Raw genomic sequence first — 19,232 nt, forward strand, 5'->3', positions numbered from 1 at the left:
TGGACCATTGTTGATGTAAACCAGCTCCCCTCCCGCCCAAGGAATAAGAGGAGGCAGAGATGCCTTTATGAAGAACAAGAGTTTGTGGACAAAATTAAACACAATTGTCACATGAATATTAAAGGAACCAAGAAATGCTTGCATTTATCTAGCACCAGAAACGCATTTTCGTAGCATGGCCTACGACCAATAACACTTTTGGTGTATAGATACCAGTGTAACGTACACAAATAGAAAGTACTAGACTAGTGGGACCGGTTGGGTCCCAGCATCACACGGGAGGGCTGGTCCCCCAACGCAATATTCCACCTCTCCACCAATTCCAATATTGCTGGCCAGTGGGGGGGTTTCTGGAGCGCTAGTATGTGTGTTGTGGGTCAAAGGGACTGGCTTCCAGAGGGCTAGTATGGACATTGTGGGCTGAATGGATTCTTGGGATGGCAGCTCAGTCACTCTGGCCGGGCAGCTCAGTCACTCTGGCCGGGCAGCTCAGTCACTCTGGCCGGGCAGCTCAGTCACTCAGGCTGTTGTGCACTGAAGGAACTGGTTTCTAGAGGGCTAGTATGGACATTGTGGACTGAATGGATTTTTAGACTTGCAGTTCACCAAGTCATGGGTGGTGGGCTGGCACTTCAGTCACTTACAGCTGGTGGGCTGGCATTTCACTTACTCATGACTGGTGGGCTGGCAGCCCAGTCACTCACAGCTGGTAGTGGCAGTTCACTCAGTCACCCCTCTTCCCTTCTCCCCCCCACTCTGCTCCATGCCATTCCCCTCCCCCACATGCATTCAGTCCATCTCGCCTCAATCTCCCCCCATACACTCTTAGTGGCACTCCACACACACACGCACACACGCACTCACACAGCCACACACACACACTCACACAGACACACACACACACACACACACAGATTCTCAGACACTCACGCAGACACACACTCACACACACACACACTCTTACACAGACACTCACACACTCATACACAGACACTTACACAGACACAGCTACTCATACATACGCACGCACAGACAGACCACGCGCACACACACTTTAGAAGCAATAGAGATACTATCTGCAAGCATTTTAGAACCAATAGACATTTTTTTTGCAAGCTTTAGAACCAATAGTCTTTTTTTTGCAAGCTTTAGAACCAGTAGACATTTTTTTGTAAGCTTTAGAACCAGTAGACATTTTTTTGTAAGCTTTAGAACCAATAGACATTTTTTTGCAAGCATTTTAGAACCAAAAAAGACACATTCTGCAAGCATTGTAGAACCAAAAGAGACACTTTTTGCAAACATTTTAGAAACAATAGATACTTTTTGCAAACATTTTAGAACCCATAGACACTTTTTGCAAGCATTTTAGAACCAATAGACACTTTTTGCAAGCATTTTAGAACCACTAAGGGCACTCACATTTGAGTAGACATGTGTTATTCACAGCTCAGAGAAACGTGACCCTCTGCCTTCCTCAATCTTGAAGAGACTGTGAGGCACACCACTTCCGGGTTTCATAGTCCCTCCCCCTCCCACCTTTGCAAGCATTTTAGAACCAATAGAGACATTTTTTTCAAGCATTTTAGAACCAATAGACATTTTTTTGCAAGCTTTAGAAGCAATAGACATTTTTTTACAAGCATTGTAGAACCAAAAGAGACACTTTCTGCAAACAGTGTAGAACCAATAAAAGACACATTCTGCAAGCATTGTAGAACCAAAAGAGACACTTTTTGCAAACATTTTAGAACCAATAGACACTTTTTGCAAACATTTTAGAACCAAAAGACACTTTTTGCAAACATTTTAGAGCCAATAGACTCTTTTTGCAAGCATTTAGAACCAATGGACACTTTTTGCAAGCATTTAGAACCAATAGACATTTTTTTGCAAGCTTTAGAACCAATAGACATTTTTGCAAGCATTTTAGAACCGATAGACACTTTTTGCAAACATTTTAGAACCGATAGACACTTTTTGCAAACATTTTAGAACCAATAGACATTTTTTGCAAGCTTTAGAACCAATAGTCATTTTTTTGCAAGCATTTAGAACCAACAGTCATTTTTTTTGCAAGCTTTAGAACCAATAGACATTTTTGCAAACTTTAGAACCAATAGACATCTTTTGCAAGCTTTAGAACCAATAGACATTTTTTGCAAGCTTTAGAACCAATAGACATTTTTTGCAAGCTTTAGAACCAATAGACATTTTTTTGCAAGCTTTAGAACCAATAGACATTTTTTGCAAGCTTTAGAACCAATAGACATTTTTGCAAGCATTTTAGAACCAATAGACATTTTTTTGCAAGCTTTAGAACCAATAGACATTTTTTTACAAGCATTGTAGAACCAAAAGAGACACTTTCTGCAAACATTGTAGAACCAATAAAAGACACATTCTGCAAGCATTGTAGAACCGAAAGAGACACTTTTGGCAAACATTTTAGAACCAATAGACACTTTTTGCAAGCATTTAGAACCAATAGACATTTCTTTGCAAGCTTTAGAACCAATAGACATTTTTGGAAGCATTTTAGAACCAATAGACTTTTTTGTAAGCATTTTAGAACCAATAGACATTTTTTGCAAGCATTTTAGAACCAAAAACGACACATTCTGCAAGCATTATAGAATGAAAAGAGACACTTTTTGCAAACATTTTAGAACCGATAGACACTTTTTGCAAACATTTTAGAACCGATTGACACTTTTTGCAAACATTTTAGAACCAATAGACATTTTTTGCAAGCTTTAGAACCAATAGACATTTTTTGCAAGCTTTAGAACCAATAGTCATTTTTTGCAAGCATTTAGAACCAACAGTCATTTTTTTGCAAGCTTTAGAACCAATAGACATTTTTTGCAAGCTTTAGAACCAATAGACATTTTTTGCAAGCATTTAAAAACCAATAGACATTTTTTTGCAAGCTTTAGAATCAATAGACATTTTTGCAAGCTTTAGAACCAATAGACATCTTTTGCAAGCTTTAGAACCAATAGACATTTTTTGCATGCTTTAGAACCAATAGACATTGTTTGCAAGCTTTAGAACCAATAGACATTTTTTTGCAAGCTTTAGAACCAATAGACATTTTTTTTGCAAGCTTTAGAACCAATAGACATTTTTTGCAAGCTTTAGAACCAATAGACATTTTTTGCAAGGTTTAGAACCAATAAACATTTTTTGCAAGCTTTAGAACCAATAACATTTTTGCAAGCTTTAGAACAATAGACATTTTTTTTGCAAGCTTTAGAACCAATAGACATGTTTTGCAAGCTTGAGAACCAATAGACATTTTTTGCAAGCTTTAGAACCAATAGTCATTTTTTTGTAAGCTTTAGAACCAATAGTCATTTTTTTGCAAGCTTTAGAACCAATAAACATATTTTTTGCAAGCTTTAGAACCAATAGACATTTTTTTGTAAGCTTTAGAAACAATAGACATTTTTTTTGCAAGCATTTAGAACCAAAAGAGACACTTTTTGCAAACATTGTAGAACCCAAAAAATACACATTCTGCAAGCATCGTAGAACCAAAAGAGACACTTTTTGCAAACATTTTAGAACCAATAGACACTTTTTGCAAACATTTTAGAACCAAAAGACACTTTTTGCAAACATTTTAGAGCCAATAGACTCTTTTTGCAAGCATTTAGAACCAATGGACACTTTTTGCAAACATTTTAGAGCCAATAGACTCTTTTTGCAAGCATTTAGAACCAATGGACACTTTTTGCAAGCATTTAGAACCAATAGACATTTTTTTGCAAGCTTTAGAACCAATAGACATTTTTGCAAGCATTTTAGAACCAATAGACCTATTTTGCAAGCATTTTAGAACCAATAGACATTTTTTTGCAAGCATTTTAGAACCAAAAAAGACACATTCTGCAAGCATTATAGAATGAAAAGAGACACTTTTTGCAAACATTTTAGAACCGATAGACACTTTTTGCAAACATTTTAGAACCGATAGACACTTTTTGCAAACATTTTAGAACCATGAGACATTTTTTGCAAGCTTTAGAACCAATAGTCAATTTTTTGCAAGCATTTAGAACCAACAGTCATTTTTTTTGCAAGCTTTAGAACCAATAGACATTTTTGCAAGCTTTAGAACCAATAGACATCTTTTGCAAGCTTTAGAACCAATAGACATTTTTTGCAAGCTTTAGAACCAATAGACATTTTTTGCAAGCTTTAGAACCAATAGACATTTTTTTGCAAGCTTTAGAACCAATAGACGTTTTTTTTGCAAGCTTTAGAACCAATAGACATTTTTTGCAAGCTTTAGAACCAATAGACATTTTTTGCAAGGTTTAGAACCAATAAACATTTTTTGCAAGCTTTAGAACCAATAGACATTTTTTTTGCAAGCTTTAGAACCAATAGACATGTTTTGCAAGCTTGAGAACCAATAGACATTTTTTGCAAGCTTTAGAACCAATAGTCATTTTTTTTGTAAGCTTTAGAACCAATAGTCATTTTTTTGCAAGCTTTAGAATCAATAAACATTTTTTTTGCAAGCTTTAGAACCAATAGACATTTTTTTGTAAGCTTTAGAACCAATAGACATTTTTTTTGCAAGCATTTAGAACCAAAAGAGACACTTTTTGCAAACATTGTAGAACCCAAAAAATACACATTCTGCAAGCATCGTAGAACCAAAAGAGACACTTTTTGCAAACATTTTAGAACCAATAGACACTTTTTGCAAACATTTTAGAACCGAAAGACACTTTTTGCAAACATTTTAGAGCCAATAGACTCTTTTTGCAAGCATTTAGAACCAATGGACACTTTTTGCAAACATTTTAGAGCCAATAGACTCTTTTTGCAAGCATTTAGAACCAATGGACACTTTTTGCAAGCATTTAGAACCAATAGACATTTTTTTGCAAGCTTTAGAACCAATAGACATTTTTGCAAGCATTTTAGAACCAATAGACCTATTTTGCAAGCATTTTAGAGCCAATAGACATTTTTTTGCAAGCATTTTAGAGCCAATAGACATTTTTTTGCAAGCATTTTAGAACCAAAAAAGACACATTCTGCAAGCATTATAGAATGAAAAGAGACACTTTTTGCAAACATTTTAGAACCGATAGACACTTTTTGCAAACATTTTAGAACCGATAGACACTTTTTGCAAACATTTTAGAACCAATAGACATTTTTTGCAAGCTTTAGAACCATAGTCATTTTTTGCAAGCATTTAGAACCAACAGTCATTTTTTTTTCAAGATTTAGAACCAATAGACATTTTTGCAAACTTTAGAACCAATAGACATCTTTTGCAAGCTTTAGAACCAATAGACATTTTTTGCAAGCTTTAGAACCAATAGACATTATTTGCAAGCTTTGGAACCAATAGACATTTTTTTTGCAAGCTTTAGAACCAATAGACATTTTTTGCAAGCTTTAGAACCAGTAGACATTTTTGCAAGCATTTTAGAACCAATAGACATTTTTTTGCAAGCTTTAGAACCAATAGACATTTTTTTACAAGCATTGTAGAACCAAAAGAGACACTTTCTGCAAACATTGTAGAACCAATAAAAGACACATTCTGCAAGCATTGTAGAACCGAAAGAGACACTTTTGGCAAACATTTTAGAACCAATAGACACTTTTTGCAAACATTTTAGAGCCAATAGACACTTTTTGCAAGCATTTAGAACCAATGGACACTTTTTGCAAGCATTTAGAACCAATAGACATTTCTTTGCAAGCTTTAGAACCAATAGACATTTTTGGAAGCATTTTAGAACCAATAGACTTTTTTGCAAGCATTTTAGAACCAATAGACATTTTTTTGCAAGCATTTTAGAACCAAAAACGACACATTCTGCAAGCATTATAGAATGAAAAGAGACACTTTTTGCAAACATTTTAGAACCGATAGACACTTTTTGCAAACATTTTAGAACCGATAGACATTTTTTGCAAGCTTTAGAACCAATAGACATTTTTTGCAAGCTTTAGAACCAATAGTCATTTTTTGCAAGCATTTAGAACCAACAGTCATTTTATTTGCAAGCTTTAGAACCAATAGACATTTTTTGCAAGCTTTAGAACCAATAGACATTTTTTGCAAGCATTTAAAAACCAATAGACATTTTTTTGCAAGCTTTAGAATCAATAGACATTTTTGTAAGCTTTAGAATCAATAGACATTTTTGTAAGCTTTAGAACCAATAGACATCTTTTGCAAGCTTTAGAACCAATAGACATTTTTTGCAAACATTTTAGAATCAATAGACACTTTTTGCAAGCATTTAGAACCAATAGACATTTTTTTGCAAGCTTTAGAACCAATAGACATTTTTGCAAGCATTTTAGAACCAATAGACTTTTTTTGCAAGCATTTGAGAACCAATAGACATTTTTTTGCAAGCATTTTAGAACCAAAAAAGACACATTCTGCAAGCATTATAGAATGAAAAGAGACACTTTGTGCAAACATTTTTGAACCGATAGGCACTTTTTGCAAACATTCTAGAACTGATAGACACTTTTTGCAAACATTTTAGAACCAATAGACATTTTTTGCAAGCTTTAGAACCAATAGACATTTTTTGCAAGCTTTAGAACCAATAGTCATTTTTTTGCAAGCATTTAGAACCAATAGTCATTTTTTTGCAAGCTTTAGAACCAATAGCCATTTTTTTGCAAGTTTTAGAACCAATAGACATTTTTTTGCAAGCTTTAGAATCAATAGACATCTTTTGCAAGCTTTAGAACCAATAGACATCTTTTGCAAGCTTTAGAACCAATAGACATTTTTTGCAAGCTTTAGAACGAATAGACATTTTTTTGCAAGCTTTAGAACCAATAGATATTGTTTGCAAGCTTTAGAACCAATAGACTTTTTTTGCAAGCTTTAGAACCAATAGACATTTTTTGCAAGCATTTTAGAACCAATAGACATTTTTTGCAAGCTTTAGAACCAATAGACACTTTTTGCAAGCATTTTAGAACCACTAAGGGCACTCACATTTGAGTAGACATGTGTTCAGTGTTATTCACAGCTCAGAGAAACGTGACCCTCTGCCTTCCTCCATCTTGAAGAGTGAGTGAGGAACACCACTTTCTGGTTTTATATCCCTCCCCCCTGCCGCCAGCGGGGGCAGTAGAGAGAATGGGGAATTTTGTAAAAACATTAATATCTCTGTCATTTTTCATCGACGGGAAAAATCCTTGGCACACATGTGGCGGAGGGGGGCTCTGAGCAAAGTGGCCAAAAATGACGGCCGTCGGTGGCGGCGTTCTCTCGGAAATCGCATCACAGATGGCCAAAAGCGGTCAAGAACAGAGATTTAGTAATATAGATGTTGGCATGAAAATCAGCTTCCACAAAAGGCAATGTAATAGACTTTGTACTTTCTCCCCATGACCTGCGTGGGTTTTCTCCGTTTCTTCCCACACTCTGAGGACTTACAGATTTGTAGATTAATTGGTTTGGTATAAATGTAAATTTGGCTCAAATGTAAGAAGGGTAGTGATAATGTGTGGGGATCGCCGGTCGGTGCGGACTCGGTGGGCCAAAGGGCCTGTTTCCCCCTTGTATCTGTAAACTAAACTAAACTAAACTAAATAAGCTAAATCATTTAATATAGTGAGGCTAATGTGGGATAAATATTGGCCATTAGGTCATGTGATAGAAGCAGAATTAGGTCATTCGGCCCATCAAGTCTACTCCGCCATTCAATCATGGCTGCCCTATCTCTCCCTCCTAACCCCATTCTCCTGCCTTCTACCCATAACTCGTGACACCTGTACTAATCGTGAATCTATCTATCTCTGACTTAAAAATATCCATTGACTTGGCCTCCACAGCCTTCTGTGGTATTGAAGTCCACCGATTCACCACCCTCTGACTAAATAAATCCCTCCTCATCTCCTTCATAAAGGAACGTCCTTTCATACTGAAGCTATGACCTCTAGTCCTAGACTCTCCCACTAGTGGAAACATCCTCCACATCCACTCTATCCAAGCCTTTCACTTGGCAAGGAAGTCAGGAATAACTTGCCTGAAATCCTTTGCATTGAGCTGATGGGACCTAGTGTAATATCTCATCTGAAAATTAGTACCTCTATCAGTGCAGGAAACCCTATCCCAGAGTTGGTTCTCAAGGTTATTGAAGGAGGACCTTGAGACTCAGAGGTGGGAAAGCCACCTACTGAGGTCAAATGCATTGTTGGCTCATAAGGAAAATTGAGAAGCATGGGGGACTCACAGTAAATCCTTGATGTTTCATTATGTTTCACTCACATTGGCCACATGATTCACAGGGACATGATCCAGTTTCTAGGCAGGTGACTTTTGCTGCAAATACATGTTTTCAATGCAGTGGGAGTGGTGGAAACCAGATTGGAGTAACAAGGCAACGAATGCTGGGGAATTTGAAAAACTACAGCGCTTCCAAAAATAATAAGTATGGATTTCTGAGGAGAATGGTGTTACCACCAACATGAAAGAGAGGGGGATAGAGTCCATGAGAAGGGAGGATAGTATAAGGTATCTTGACTAGGTAGGGGCACTCACGGGAAGATAGTTTGGGTGGGTACACAAAATTGCTGGGGAAACTCAGCGGGTGCAGCAGCATCTATGGAGCGAAGGAAATAGGCGACGTTTCGGGCCGAAACCCTTCTTCAGATAGTTTGGGTGATCAGGTTTCAAGAAAATAAGGTTGAGTGAGCCGCTTGTAGGGTCTCACTGGAAGATGTTTTATTTAGGAGGGTGTGACTGGAGATGAGCAAGCAATTAGAAAAAGATGGGCTGAGTAAAGAATGGATCAGAAGAAGCACCAGACTGGATGATCCCATTGTCGCTGGGAAAGAGGACCCTTGCTGGGAGTTTCCGTTATTGGAGGTGAGGTTGCAAGGGAACGGTGAGAGGGTTTTCCCACTGTTGGCTGCAGAGAAAAGATACCGGGTGCTCAGTTTAGATTCCACTTCGCTTCTGGACAAGTGAACAGTTCTGGCAGGCGGGAACAGGAGGCGGCACAGTGGCACTGCGGTGGAGTTGCTGCCTTACAGCGCCAGAGACCCGGGTTCGATCCTGACGGCGGGTGCTGTCCGTATGGAGTTTGGACATTCTCCCCGTGACCACGTGGGTTTTCTCCGGCTGCTCTGGTTTCCTCACACATTCCAAAGACGTGCAGGTTTGTAGGATAAATGGCTTCTGTAAATTGTCCCTAGTGTGTAGGATGTAACTAGTTTACAGGTGATCCCTGGTCAGCATGGAGTCGGAGGACCGAAGGGCCTCTCACCATGCTGTATCTCTAAACTACACTTGGCCCACGTGCTTTATTTGGTCCGATCAGATCTAACATTAATGGCCAGTCTGCATTATATTGATTAGATCACAGGGATCTATTGCCCCTCATTTTGTAGTCCTATACCTGCACCCAGTTAATCAATGCTTTAGCTTTGCAATTTCAAATACTCCCATGGCTTCATCGTTCCCTGTTTCAGTCAAAAAGGCCACTCTTAACCCCCTCCCCCCCCCGAAATCTCTGCCATATTTTAGTTTCTACATATAATCATTTTTTGAAAGATTTGTTATCCGTTGACTTTCCCAGTTCTTTTGCTTCACTAAGAATCTTACTAATTGCTGCATACTTCAATTCTCCATCATTTCCCTCATACTCAATGTCTTCACCTGTGAACATGGTGGCGCAGCGGTAGAGTTGCTGCCTGACAGTGCCGGAGACCCGGGTTCGATCCTGACTATGGGTGCTTGTCTGTACGGAGTTTGTACGTTCCCACCTTGACCTGCGTGGGTTTTCTCAGAGATCTCCGGTTGCCTCCCACACTCCAAAGATGTACAGGTTTTCAGGCTAATTGACTTGGTATAAATGTAAATTGTCCCTAGCTTGTGTAGGGTAGTGTTAATGTGCGGGGATTGCTGGTCGGTGCGTACTTGGTGGGCCGAAGTCCCTGTTTCCGCACCATATCTCTAAAGTAAACAAAACTAAACTAAACTAAATTGCATTGGGTCCTTTCCAGACCTTTTCACTGACAAGTCTAAATGCCTCACAGACATTCTTCTTGGTTGTTTCTCATGCCCTGTAATCTGTTATCTTCAAAACAGAAAATTATTGCTTGCCCTGGATCCTCAACACATCATTATTTGTCTTTTATTGAAAAACCAAAGATGATAATCCATCCATTTTTTTTTCTGCGCACTTATGAATTCATGAAAAATTTAATTAAATTAATCTTGGCCTGCAGTTTAAAAATCTGTCCTGTGTATCTTAAATTGGTCCTTTTGCCTTTAGTTTCCCTAACAAATGATATGGAGGATAGACACAAATTGCTGGAGTAACTCATCGGGACTGGCAGCAACTCTGGAGTGAAGGAATGGGTGACGTTTCAGGTCGAGACCCTTCTTCAGATATGATAAGGAGGGCTCGAAATGAAGGAAGAATAACAATAAATGGCAGGTTATTCCGTAGGAGATTTGTAGTTTGTTTCCAAAGTAATTATCTTCAGAAAATCAAACTATCCATGTGAAGTCACATGTAGTTTATATAGCAGACAGCTTGAGTAAGACATTCGAAGGCGGAATAGCAGGGAGCTAATGGAAACAAATTCAATTATTGTCATCCACTGATTATGTTCACCATTCTGTTACTGCAATCTAAAATATTCGCAGTTTAACATACAAGTAGCACCACAAAGAATTGTGTGTTATGTTACTAAACAACCAGAAAGAAATAGAAAGAATATGTACTTGAAAAAAGTCTATCAAAAAAAATGGGGCTATTTGGACAGTTCTTCAAAAATCTGGTATAGCAATAATGGGACGAATGATATAATTTGTGCATGATCTTGACCTTGCTTAATGGAATAAATAGCTGGGAGAGGGTCAGGTCCTGTTTTACTCTTCTCTTGCATTGGAATCAACTTCAAAGAATAAATGTATCACCCGTCCACAAGAACCAGTGGTTGTGTAGGAAGGAACTGCAAATAGATACTAACCAATTGTTGGATTCCTTTTAAGTAAATTCTCTTTTTTTAATTGTAAAACAATCCAATGTAATCAAATCGAATAGAAAGTTTAGTTGATTTTACTTGAGTTTAGAGGTACAGCTAGGAAAGAGGCCCTTCAGCCCACTGAGTCTAAGCCGACCTATCCTACACTCTAGTTCTATCCTACACTCTTGGGACAATTTACAGAAGCCAATTAACCTATGAACCCGCAAATCTTTGGAATGTGGGAGGAAACCGGAGCACTCGGAAAAAACCCACATCCAATCCCTGAGACACACCACTAGTCACAGGCCTCCAAAGTCCGAAAAACAACCTTCCGCCATCGCCCTCTGCTTCCTTCCATGAAACCAATTTTCTATCCAGTCGGCCAGCTCTCCTTGGATCCCATGCAATATAATATTTCACAGCAGCCTACCACGGGGAACCTTATGAGCCTTTAAAAATGTTTTTGGAATATCGAACACTGCCAATTATCAAGAATGCTGTTGACTTAACAATAATTTAAAAAATGTACCAATATTCATAACAGCTACTGCAGGAAATAATTTGTGATAATGAAGTTGAAGTGCCCATTAATGTAATGAATCTTTAGGTAGAAACATAGTATAAACCTGCAATTAGCAGCAGGAAGAGATATCAGTGAGCCTAGTGAATTCATAAGCCATGTATGTATGGCAAAGATTTGATGCGATACATAACACTGATCCGCCAAAGTCTCCAGAATCAAAGGAAGTGTCAAATCCTAATTATATGAATAAACAAAGTCTCTATTTCCAATTAGACATCATCCGTTGTTGCGCCAATTTACTTTATTTTTATAATGTTTTAAAGCAGTATCTTTCATTATCAATTACAAAATGGCCACTATCTTAGTTTTTTGAGACACAGCCCAGGCCATCACACAAACCAACCTCCCTTCCATTGATAGACACAAAATGCTGGAGTAACTCAGCGGGACAGGCAGCATCTCCGGAGAGAAGGAATGAGTGATGTTTCGGGTCGAGACCCTTCTTCAGTCTGGTTAGGGATAAGGGAAACATAGAAACATAGAAACATAGAAATTAGGTGCAGGAGTAGGCCATTCGGCCCTTCGAGCCTGCACCGCCATTCAATATGATCATGGCTGATCATCCAACTCAGTATCCCGTACCTGCCTTCTCTCCATACCCTCTGATCCCCTTAGCCACAAGGGCCACATCTAACTCCCTCTTAAATATAGCCAATGAACTGGCCTCGACTACCCTCTGTGGCAGAGAGTTCCAGAGATTCACCACTCTCTGTGTGAAAAAAGTTCTTCTCATCTCGGTTTTAAAGGATTTCCCCCTTATCCTTCTTATAAACGAGAGATATCGACGGTGATGTGGAGAAATAAAGAACGATGAATGAAAGATTTGCAAAAAAGTTACAATTATAAAGGAAACAGGCTAATGTTAGCTGTTTGGAGGGTGAAAATTAGAAGCTAGTGCGACTTGGGAGGGGGAGGGTTAGACAGAGGGAATGCTGGGGCTACCTGAAGTGAGAGAAATGAATATTCATACAACTGGTCTGTAAGCTGCCCAAGTGAAATGTGAGATGCTGTTCCTCCATTTTTTGTTTAGCCTCACTCTGACAATGGAAGAGACCGAGGACAGAAAGGTCTGTGTAGGAATATGAATGAGAATTTAAATGTCCAGCAACCTGGAGATCAGGTTGGTTCAGGCGGACTGAGGGAAGGTGTTCAGCGAAATGATCGCCCAGTCTGCGTTTGGTCTCACCGATGTATAAGAGTCCATATCTTGAACAACGAATACAGTAGATGAGGTTGGAGGAGGTGCAAGTGAACCTCTGCCTAACCTGAAAGGAATGTTGGGGTCCCTGGACAGAGTGGAAGGCGGAGGTACAGTGACGTGTTGCATCTTCTGCAGTTGCAGGGAAAGGTACCTGGGGAGGGGGTGGTTTGGGTGGGAAGGGATGAGTTAACCAGGGAGTTGCGGAGGGAACGATCTCTGTGGAAGGCAGAAAGGGGTGGAGATGGGAAAATGTGGCTCGTGGTGGGACCCCATTGGAGGTGGCGGAAAGTTCGGAGGATCATGCATTGTATGCGATGGCTGATGGGGTGGAATTTAAGGACATGGGGGACTCTGTCTCTGTTGCAACTAGGGGGAGGGGGAGCAAGGGCTACTGAGGAGACATGAGTGAGGGCCTCATCTATGATGGGAAATGGGAACCCCCGTTCCCTAAAAAATGAGGACATCTCAGATGTTCTAGTATGGAACGCATCATCTTAGGTGCAGATGCAGCATAGATGGAAGAATTGGGAGTAGGGGATAGAGTCTTTGCAGGAAGCATGGTGGGAAGAAGTGTAGTTGAGATACTTGTGGGAGACTGTGGGTTTGTAATGGACGTCAGTCAATAGTCTTTTTCCTGTGATTGGGAATGTGAGATCAAGAAAGGGGAGGGAGGTGTCAGATATGGTCCAAGTAAATTTGAGTGCAGGATGAAAATTGGTGGTGAAGTTGATGAAGTCCATGAGTTTTGCATGGGTGCAGGAGGTAGCACCGATGCTGTCATCAATGTAACGGAGATACAGTTCGGAGATAGGACCAGTGTACGCCTGGATCTGGGATTATTCAACGTACCCTACAAGGAGGCAGGCATAGCTGGGGCCCATGTGGTTGCACATAGCTACACCTTGGACTTGGAGGAAGTGGTAGGAATCAAAGGAGAAGTTGTTGAATGGAGGACCAGCTAGGTGGAGTAGGGTGTTAGTAGAGGGAAATTGGATGGTCCTGCGGTCGAGGAAGAATGGAGTGCTTTAAGGGCATCCTGGTGGTGGATGGAGGTGTAGAGTGATTGAATGTCCATAGTAAAGATGAGGGAGTGCGGGTTCGGAAAGCGGAAGTCATAAAAGAGACCAAGGGCATGTGAGGTATCTTGGGCATAGATTGGGAGGATTTGGACCAGGGGGATAGGATGGAGTCGAGGTGGAGTGGGTGGCAAGGGATGTGTTAACCAGGGAGTGGTGGAGGGAATGGTCTCTGCGGAAGGCGGATTGGAGTGGAGATGGGATGATATGACTAGTGTTGGGATCCCGTTGGAGGTAGAAATCAGTTCCGTGGGACTCCCTTCCATTGACTCCATTTGTACCTCATGCTGCCTCTGCAAGGCCTGCAGCATCATCAAGGCCAAGTCGCACCTGGCCACTCCCTCTTCTCCCCTCTCCCTTCGGTCAAAAGGTATAGAAGTGAGAAAGTGCACATCTCCAGATTCAGGGACAGTTTCTTCCCAGCTGTTATCAGGCAACTGAACCAACCAAACCTAGAGAGCAGTCCTGACCTACTATCCACCTCATTGGAGACCCTCAAATTATCTTTGATTGAACTTTGCTGGCTTTACCTTGCACTAAACGTTATTCCCTTATCATGAATCTGTACACTGTGAATGGCTCGATTGTAATCATGTATTGTCTTTCCGCTGACTGGTTAGCACACAACAAAAGCTTTTCACTGGACCTCGGTACACGTGACAATAAACTAAACTAAACTAAAGTAATTTTTTCAGTCAATTAAATTAAAGTCTCATGCATTCTCACTGAAAATGTGCATGTAGATATAAGGAATGATCATGAAGTCTAAGACGCATCTCATCACAAGCCATGTGAAAAAGAACAAAAAAGTGTCCTATCACAGCTGTGCCTAACATTGTTTGCGGTTTTGGCATAGTAAAAAAAATCATGTTACTTTGGAGAAATTCCAGTGTTAATTTTCAATCCAAAAGAACTTTTTTTACTCCAGACCATGTAAGTAGGTTACTTTATTTAGAGACTGCAGAGACTGAGGTGAACTGATTAAATAATTAGAAGATACTTCGAAGGGCCGCACAGTGGTGCACCAAGACACAGGGTCGATCCTGAACTCGGGTGCTGTCTGAGTGGAGTTTGCACGTTCTCCTTGTGACCGCGCGGGTTTCCCCCAGGTGTAGGAAGGAACTGCTGGTGCTAGTTTACACCAAAGATAGACACAAAATGCTGGAGTAACCCAGTAGGTCAGGCAGCATCTCTGGAGAAAAAGTATAGGTGATGTTTCGGTTCGAGACCCTTCGTCAGACAGAGATTCAGGGGAGAGGGAAACAAGACGTATGAAAAGATTCAGAACAAATCAGACCGGCACCGATGACCCAGGAAAGGTGGAGCCCACAATGGTCCATTGTTGGCTGTGGAAGAGGTGATAACGAAGGGATACGGACATTGAAACTAGCAGGACGACTAGGGTGGGGGAGGAACGGAGAGAGAGGGAATGTAAGGGTTACTTGAAATGAGAGAAATCAATATTCATTATTGCTGGATTGTAAGCTGCCCAAGTGCAATATGAGGTGCTGAGGGGAAGGTACCTGCAGAGGGGGTGGTTTGGGTGGGAAGGGAAGTGTAAACCAGGGAGTGGTGGAGAGAATGGTCTCTGCGGAAGGTGGATTGGAGTGAAGATGGGTGGATGTGATTGGTGTTGGGATCCTGTTGGAGGTGGCAAAAATGTTGGAGGATTATGTGCTGCATGTGACAGCTGATGGGGTGAAAGGTGAGGACAAGTAGGACTTTCTGTGGAGCTGTGGGATATCGAGGAGACCCTAGTGAAGGCCTCATCTATGATAGAATTGGGGAGCCCTCATTCCCTGCCTTGCCCTTCACCCTAATAGGAACATGCATGCCCTTGACTCTTGTTGGCACACTTTTAAAAACATCCCACGTTCGTGATGTCTCTTTCCCTTCAAACAACCTGTTCCAATTAACTTGAGTGAGTTCCTGTCTTACACCTTCAAAGTTGGCATTGCCCCAATTTAGAATTTTAACTCGTGGTAGATAAGTGCATAATAAGTACATAATTCCTTCGAAGTGGCATCACAAGTGAATAGGTTGGTGACGAAGGCTTTTGGCAGGCTGACCTTCATCAGTGAAAGCATTGCCTGTAGAAGAAACAACATTATATTGCAGTTGAATCAGACATTAGTGAGGCCATAGTTAGAGTACTATGTTCAGTTTCAGTCACCCAGCTATTGGAAAGATGCCATTAAGCTGGAAAGAGCGCAGAAAAGATTTACAAGGATGTTGCTGAGGTATGGGACAGGTTGGGCAGGCTAGGGCTTTATTCCTTGAAGTCAAGTCAAGTCAAGTCACTTTTATTTCTATAGCACATTTAAAAAACAACTCTCGTTGACCAAAGTGCTTTACATTGGTGGAGGTACTAACGTTATACAACAGAGGTTCATAGATTAAGTACATACATACTGTAAATACATACAAATAGCCTTCCCTCAGAGGACGTCAAGAGAGGCTTGAGAGTAAAGATGAGCTTTAAGTCTCGACTTAAAAGAGTCGATGGAGGGGGCAGTTCTGATGGGAAGAGGGATGCTGTTCCACAGTCTAGGAGCTGCAACCGCAAAGGCTCAGTCGCCCCTGAGCTTATGCCTAGACCGCGGGATGTTCAGTAACCCCAAGTCGGCCAATCTGAGGGACCTGAGGTGTGGTGGGTAAGCAGACTTTTGATGTATGTGGGGGCAAGCCCGTTAAGGGCTTTGTAAACATAAAGAAGGATCTTGAAATGTATTCAGAACCGTACAGGGAGCCAGTGGAGAGAGGCCAGAATTGAGGGTGATGTGGTCCCTTTTTCGGGTGCCCGTCAGGAGTCTCGGCAGAAGTGTAGACTTCGTCAGAAGTGTAGAAAACTGAGGGGTGATCTCATAGAGGTATATGACACCATGTCGGGCATAGATCAGGTGAATGTACATAGTATTTTACCACGGGTTAGGGAACCACAAACTACAGGGCATTGGTTAAAGGTGAGAGAGGGAAAAAGTTTAATACAAAACTGGGGGGCAACTTTTTCATGCAGAGCATGGTGGGTATATGGAACAAACTGGCAGAGGAAGTTGTTTAAGTAGATACAATTACAACATTAATAGACCATTTGAACAAGTACATGGACAGGAATGATTTAGATGGATAAGGGTCAAATGCCCGCACATGGGGCCAGCGGAAATGGGCATCTTGGTCATGGTTGTGCCAAAGGGCCAAAACACCTGTGTAAGACATCATGCTGAACAAGAGGGTCCAAAGAAAAGTTCCAACCCAAAACATCACCTGTCCATTTCCCTCCAAAGCTGCGGCCTGACCAGCTGAGTTCTTCCACCATCTCTCTTTTTGCTCATGATTCCACCGACTGCAGTCTCTTCTTTTTTTTAAGTAGATACATGGACTTGAATAGCCTAGATTTAATTGTTATGCTCTGTAAACTTACTAACTCAAACACGATTAGAACCGAAACGTCACCTATTCCTTTTCTCCAGAGATGCTGTCTGACCCGCTAAAATACTCCAGCTATTTGTGTCTATCTTTAAGATTAATAGGCTTCCTGGTGTAATATCAATGGCTCTGTTTCACATTAACTCAAGGAGATATACAACACGGAAACAGTCCCGTCGGGTAACTTATTCCATGTCAACCCATTTACACCAGACCTGCATTTCATCCCATTTCTTTTACTCCCCAAATTCTCATCAACGTGTGGGCGGCTCAGCAGTTGAACTACTGCCTTACAGCGCCAGAGACTCGGGTTCGATCCTGACTACGGGTGCTGTCTGTATGGAGTTTGTACGTTCTCCCCATGGGTTTTTTCCGGGTGCTCTGGTTTCCTCCCACATTCCAAAGATGTACAGGTTTGTAGGTTAATTGGTTTTAATAAAAATTGTCCCTAGTGTGTAGGATAGTGCTAGTGTGCAGGGATCGCTGGTTGGCGCGAACTCGGTGGGCCGAAGGGTCTGTTTCCGCGCTGTATCACTAAACTAAACTGCCTCCAGATTTTTCCTCTCACCTGCACACTGGGGGCAAATTTCTCTGAGCTATTAACCCACAGACCTGGATGTATTTGGGACATGGGAGGAAACTGGAGCACCTGGAGGAAACCCACACAGTCGCAGGGAGAATGAGCAAACTTCATACAAACAAAGCCTGAGCCTCTAACATTGTGAGACAGTAGCTCTACTCATTTCCCAGTGGCTCTACTCGTTTCCCCACTGTGTTGCCCCTTTGAACAGAATTTCAGAATTGAGTTTATAATTATTTACTGATGTAGTAAAACGGAGATCAAGTTATGGATCAGTCTGCAGAAGCCTGGACTACTTGCCTGAGTTCAACCCATAGCAACTAAATGATCAAAATTCAAGAAATTAAAAATATTATAAATTAAAATCAAGCGTCAGAGTTAGTGAACATGAAACTACATGATTATTGTCAGCACATATTTGGTTCACTTGATCCTCAAGGAGGAATCTTAACCTGCTCATGACTATTTATAGATCCATGAATGAGGCTGGGTTTAACTGCCCCTTGAAATTGTCCCAGAAGCCACTTAATTCAAGTCAATTAAAGATGTGCAATAAATACCATAAATACCAGCCTTGTCATTGACGCCACAAGATGTAAACGAATTAAAGGCAACAGAACCAATTAAAAAAGTTTGAAAGAAAATATTGTTTTAGTTTGCTTTTCTTTCTCCAAAGATTGCTTTTCTGAATGTGTAGGAAGGAACTGCAAGTGTGTCAGGGGTTATGGGTGGAACATGGGGTTGAGAGGGAAAGATAGATCAGCCATGATTGAATGTCAGAGTAGACGATGGGCTGAATGGCCTAATCCTGCTCCTATCACTTATGAGCATGAACTTATGCAGATGCTGGTTTACACCAAAGAAAGACAGCATCTCTGGAAAGAAGGCAAGGGTGACATTTCAGGTCAAGACCCTTCTTCAGCCCCTTCTTCTGCAGTCTGAAGAAGGGCCTCGACCCGAAACGTCACCCATTCCTACTCTCCAGAGATGCTGCCTATCCTGCTGAGTTTCTCCAGCATTTTGTGTCGATCTTCCTTATCTGAATGTTGGGTTTGACCATCTCCAAGATAGCACCGTGGTGTGATTTAGTTTACCATCTGTTGCTAGCACAAATGGAGAGGGCAGGCTGCACAGAGCAGCATCAAGTATGTTTAACTTTATACCTGAGGAATTGTGGACATATGGCGTTAGCTGCGTTTCCTCCTGCTAGGAATGCAGACACTAAGTCCCCTCTAGGCCCTCATGACATATGCCAAGCTTGGATTTTCACAAGGAGACCGACATTGAAATCTTACACTTCCATTAACAAAACCTATACAAATTCAGGAGCGTTCATATTCCGATTATTTGTTGGGCAGCAAAATTCAAAGCCAG

At 40.9% G+C, this 19,232-nt stretch overlaps 1 protein-coding gene across 1 annotated transcript in view; it reads left to right on the top strand.

The window, feature by feature from the left end:
* glra2 (glycine receptor alpha 2) overlaps positions 1-19,232 on the top strand; it is a 225,165-nt gene that overhangs the window by 89,322 nt on the left and 116,611 nt on the right. The gene's annotated exons all lie outside the window — the stretch shown is intronic.

This window comes from Amblyraja radiata, chromosome 14, assembly GCF_010909765.2.
Source record: "Amblyraja radiata isolate CabotCenter1 chromosome 14, sAmbRad1.1.pri, whole genome shotgun sequence".
Taxonomy (NCBI): domain Eukaryota; kingdom Metazoa; phylum Chordata; class Chondrichthyes; order Rajiformes; family Rajidae; genus Amblyraja; species Amblyraja radiata.